This window comes from Nycticebus coucang, chromosome 11 (genome assembly GCF_027406575.1).
Source record: "Nycticebus coucang isolate mNycCou1 chromosome 11, mNycCou1.pri, whole genome shotgun sequence".
Lineage (NCBI taxonomy): Eukaryota > Metazoa > Chordata > Mammalia > Primates > Lorisidae > Nycticebus > Nycticebus coucang.
The window spans coordinates 61,550,627-61,556,588 of NC_069790.1; the positions used below are offsets into that span (position 1 = coordinate 61,550,627).

Genomic DNA, 5,962 nt, shown 5'->3' on the forward strand with positions numbered 1-5,962 from the left:
GCATCAAGCCCTTAGGAGAAATCCAAAAGATCTCCTTTCCCATTTACACATGCCAGGAATTATTCACACTTAGGGCCAGGCTGGGCAGCTGACTGCAGAACCCAAAAGGTTCTAGGGGAAAATAGGGCTAATACTGAAGGTCTCTTTTATGTCTGATTGCACATCTGCCTTCTGGTTGTAAGAATTTCATTTATCAGCCTTTAAATAAAATCCAGGGAAAGCAATCCAGGTCTCTGGGATCTTAGCCCTTCCATAAGGAAAATGCTCTGTCAATTCAAGTTTCATACAGATAGGAAGACAGAAGGATTTAAGGCTTTGGTGACAATTATAATCCTCTGGGAAATTATTTTCCCTTAAAGTAAGATCATGTTTGCTGTACTTTCTCTTGACTCTTAAAATCCCTGGTATTGGGTGTAGGTAACTAGCACCTGCAAGCAAATCTACAAGAGAGGAAGGTCTTTCCTCCCCCAAAAGCTACGGCAGATCATGTGACAAACCTTGGCTCTTGTCGGGGCAGGAAAGGCATGAAGGCTCAAGCTTTCTAGTTGGTTGAGGAAGCTGTGCTCATGGCATCTTCAGAGATTCTGGTACTGGCTGGGTGGATGCTTGCAAAAAGTTTGATGTCACTGTCAGGATCCATCTGAACAGCTATGGTGGTCTGGTCCATAGCTGCCTGATGACATCTGGCTGAGGCTAAGAAATACTCTTTTTACGGTAGAGTTTGCCTTAGTGTCTTTGCAAGTAGTACTCTCACATTTGGAACCCTGTCATTTGCTAAGGTGAGCAGATGTGGCATCAGATGCACAGCGAACTGGTCCGTGGGAAGACAGTCATCATCAATGACTGGCAGACAAAGACAAAGGCTTGCTGGCCTGACCACTTGGGACATCTGCCAAAATTCTCCACCATCTCATTGATGTCTACTCCCAACATCAGAGGTGTGGCCATCTGCAGCTTCTTCACCATCTTGCTGATCAACCTGAGGGAAATCCAATGAACAGAAGAAACTTTGTCTACACACAGATTTAGAACAATGGGACATAAATAGCCATAAACATCTCTGGGACTCTATAACTTCAGAAGTAAAATCAGCTGTTTAGCCAGTTCAGCTTGAAAGCACCAATTTTTACTATCTGTCACCAAAAATTCATGAAGTTGATAAAGATATTCTCTTTGTCAATATGAAGAAGCTTTAGAAAAATCATGCAAGTGTTTAAGGACACCTGTTCTGACTTTGTCAAGGTCGTTTAAAAATCCAGTAAAAATTGGAACCGAATCTGCAGCTGTCAGTTGATCTCCCAAGAATAACCACCAGCTTGTGGATGGAGAAAGCTAAAGTTCTGTGAACTTGACACTGCATGTCTGATGCCAGAGTCTCATAGGTCTCTCTGAGGTAGTGCCAGTTCTGTCTGCAGAGCATCAGGGCCACACCTGGGAGGGCTGTATGCACAGTGCTTAGTAATTTCAATGCCTGTGTATGAGAGGGGTCAGTCATAGACAGATACTGATCTAATAAAGCCTGAGTACAACATTTTGTACTTTAGTTCTTCATCAGAGCTAAAGCTGCTGGTGCTCAAGTCTGAATTGTTAGGAATGCAGCAAAGAGCAAGTCCATACTCTCAACAGCATTGCTGATTAAAGGCACAGAATCATCATCTTTATTTTATAATTTGGTAGCTCACTTATACCCAATTCATCTTGCAAATTGCTTTTTTCTGTACTGCCAGTCTCTTCCTGAGCATCCAGGCTAGAAGCACACAGCGCTGTAGACAGCCTGTCCCCTTGGGCTTCAACGTCCAGATCATCAATGTAGGGCTCTAGATTTTCTATCATTTCTTCAAGTTCCTTTCTGGTAGCCATGGTGATGTTTGGAGAACCTGGCATGAGGACTTCAGATATTTAGTTTGGTCTCTGGGCTGAGTGCTTCCCCAGAGTCCTGATCAAATTCTGTTATCTAGATCTATTTCAGGAGGAGTCCTCCAGAAATGGAAGTTGTATAATTTCCTGATCTAAGACAGCTGAGTCTTGTGAACTGGTGCCAACCTCAGGTTGTAATGTAGATTTGTAATTTCCAGGTTTTTTTAAACTGCTTCCTGATTAGATTCTGAGGACAAGGTACAAAGTAAAGAGCTGTTGACACCTGGACATTCCCTAGATGTTTCAGCAGTATGGGCTTCCACTGTGTCCTCCAGTTCGACAGTGGAATTACTAACAGTGAGATCTGAAGGAACATCCTCTGGCCTGATGTGCACATCCCCTGGGACTTCTTGACATCTGATCCTATTTCTGTCTTCTTCTGGCATATCTTTTGAACTTTTGCTTTCTTCCTTAGAATACTGGCCTGAGCTAGATGGATTAGCAAAAATAGATATGAAAAGTTTCGAGACTGAAAAGCTGCTTGGTGAACCCAACATAAAGGACAAATGGTAAGATCAATAAATAGTACTGATAATTTAGTTCATTGGATTTCCTGACATGTTGCACACGAAACTGCCATGAGACAGTCAGCACAAGCCTTCTAGACTCCCCATATATTATCAGAACAAAGCTGGAAAAATCTGGGCAGCAACATATCTGCCGTAGCTTGCTCGCCAACTATGCTACAAACATCTCCAAAATTGACAGTACAGACCTTTCGAACAAGGGAAACACCTAAGCCCAAGAACTGGAGGTTGCTATGAGCTGTGATATCACAGCACTCTACTGAGGGCAACAAAGTGAGACTCTGTCTCTTTAAAAAAGTTTGCAACCACAGCACATCTCACAATACCTGGGAGGGATAAGATGCACATTATAGGCATGGCTTCTGTTTTTACATCATTGCAATCAGCTCTATGAGGATGGAACACACTTTGCTCACCACATCAAATCACTCAATTAGCTCCTGCTCCAGCAGAGCCAGCAAAACTGCCTGACTTGCTTTCCCCACCTGATTGTTCTGATCTGACGATGTCTAACCACAAAATGTAGTATTTGGGAAAAGCATATGGTATTGAAGGCTGGTTTCTCGACAAAACAATGCAATATGAGGCACCTGTTCCATCAGCTCGGCTCTCACAGTTGGTTCTGAATCTTTGACCCATTTGCTAATGTTTTCCAAAACAGCAATACAATCGCTTTCATCATGGCAGACTTCCCTCATTGTACCCAACAAACTCAGGGCCACCATTTGTCTGTTAAAAGCGTTTCACTTGCAGCATACTTGTCCAGTCTCCCCAGTGGCGTCAACATTTTATTTTGTGAGAAACCAAGTCCAGGGATTTGTTTGCCTCTGGAGCAGGGAGAGGTCTGCCATCTTGTGGTCGCCCCTCCTCCGTGGCTTCCAGGGGATGCGGGGCTACTTGGAACAGGGCAGCTGCTGGACAGCGGCGAGGAGGAGGGCTGGGCTAGCGGGGCCGTGCAGCAGGTGGAGGGCCCAGCGGGCCTGCAGTGCGGGCCTTGGTTGTCGGACGCCCAAGATGGGTAATGTTTAAGGTGGGGCCTGGCAGGAGGCATTTGGGTCATGCAGATGGCTCCCTCATGAAGGGCTTTGTGCCTTCCCCACAAAAATGAGTGCACTCTCCCTTTATTAGCTCTCATGAAAGCTGGTGGTTTAAAGAAGCCTGATACCACGGCTTCTCTTGCCAGGTGACATGCCTACCCCTACTACTGCTCTTGATTGGAGGCTGGCGTGATGAGGATTCCTGTACATTAGCAGGCTGAAGAGCCAGGAACCTACTAAGTCTCTTTTCTTTATAAATGACCAAGCCTCAAGCATTTTCATTACAGCAAGGTAAATGGACAAACACAACTATAAAGGAGAAGATTTATGGGCAGACAAACCTAAAACTAATTTCCACTGAGATTATCTCTGGTTGTTCTAGATCAAGGTATGCTCTCAAAGAGACTTAATCAAATTGTGCAGCATACATTTACATACATTTTTCTGAATAATGCTCCCAGCAATAAGAAACTTAAACATTTTTATGAACCTGGATATTGATTTAACTGATGTTAAATCATGCTGCAGTAGTGATTTATACAACCAAATTAAAATATTTTGTGATTTTGCTGCAACAATGATGGTTTTCATATGTAGTCCATCAGTGTTTAAATATCATGTTAAATTATTTCTTTTCTTTTCTTTTTTCTTTTTATTTTTTTTGAGATAAGGTCTCACTTTGTTGCCCTTGGTATAGCGCTGTGGCATCACACAGCTCACAGCAACCTCCAACTCCTGGGTTTAGGCTATTCTCTTGCCTCAGCCTCCAGAGTAGCTGGGACTACAGGCATCTGCCACAATGCCCAGCTATTCTTTTGTTGCAGTTTGGTAGGGGCCGGGTTTGAACTCGCTTCCCTCGGTATATGGGGCCGGTGCCCTACTCACTGAGCCACAGGTGCTGCCCAAATTATTCATTTCCAATTTATATATCACTTATCAATTCTGTTAATTTCAGCTTGTATTTTTTTTTTTTTAGAAATGAGATACCTCCAAATTATAATGAATAAAAAATATGTAAAACCTAGTGACTTCAGAAGGCTAACTTGATGTTAATGTCAATAGGACAAAAATTGAGTGAAAATCTGAATGATAGCACAGTCTAATAATTGAAATATTAGCAAGCAAGATATTTTATGAGATAATATCTGTATCATAATTTGTAAAATATCATATATTCAAATATTGCTAGTCTATTAAGAGTATATTTAAAAATGGGCGAATAACTAAGTCACTTGGTATTTTCTAACTTTAATATAGAAGATGTAGCATTACACATGTTTTACAATTTTGAGATGATGAATATATATTTATAAAGATAGAAGGGGAGAACATACTTTTCTTAAAAGGTATAATATGGGTTTTTTTTTTTTTCCCCGAAATAGTTTTACTCTGTTGCCCTGAGTAGTAGAGTGTGGTGTCATCATAATGTTATAGCTCACAGCAACCTCAAATTCTTGAGCTTAAGTGATCCTCTTGCCTCAGCCTCCCAGGTAGCTGGGACTACAGGCATGTACCACCATGCCTAGCTTATTTTTATATTTTGAGTAGAAACAGGGTCTCACTCTTGCTCAGCCTGGTCTCAAACTCCTGGCCTCAAGCAATCCACCCACCTCAGACTCCCAGAGTGCTAGGATTATAGACATGAGCCACTATGCCTAGCCATAAAATTACAATATTGATTTGCAACTTTTCTGAGTCATGAGGTAGAAACTTTCTAGTTTTCATAGACATCACTGGGCTTCCCTGTGATATTGGTATGTCCTCCTTCTCAAGCTGTGCCAGGTAGTGGTTCCCAATAAACAACTCCATCTTCTGTATATCTTCCTTGTTAGAGTTTAATACCCCTTAGGCCCTCCTGAACAGTTGTATGATTACAGTCTGTTTTTAGCTGTATTGAGAATGTTTCTAACATTTCACCATACTTAAGGTTTGTGATAATCTCTATCAAATGAAATAAGTTCTCTTCTAATATTAGTTGCCTTCATAATACTAGTATTCTTTCATCAGTTCTAGGAACGGCTCTTTTTTTTTCCTTCATATTCCTCAATTGTGTTTAAAGAGAGATGAGGTTCTTGCTATGTTGGGCAGGCTGGACTCAAACTCTGGGGCTCAAGATCTCTTCCTATCTCATTCCCCCGAGTAGCTGGGATTACAGGCATGAACTTGGTTTAGTTCACAACTTGGGAATAACAGAAGAATGTAGGTACTTCTGAATCTGTTCTCCATGTCTCTTTCATTTTCTTTAATGTAGTTTCCCGTATGTACTCTGGTGTATGACATCCATGGTGTTGATTTTTTTCAAATATAAAGTTGGTGATACTTTTTTGTGTGCTCATCTTTTTATGTGAGATTCATGCTTATGGGAAGGTGTGAGATGAGATCAGTTGAAGCAGTTTTTCTGCAACTTCTTCACATTGAGATTCAGAGAGGGAAGCCCAGCAAGGATTGGTATTAGATGGCTTGCCTTAGATATGTAGGTGT

The 5,962-nt window shown here is 41.7% G+C and overlaps 1 pseudogene; it reads right to left on the reverse strand.

The window, feature by feature from the left end:
- Positions 1–541: 541 nt before the first annotated feature.
- On the reverse strand, positions 542–3,495 carry LOC128598324 (serine/threonine-protein phosphatase 4 regulatory subunit 1-like; annotated as a pseudogene).
- Positions 3,496–5,962: the final 2,467 nt, after the last annotated feature.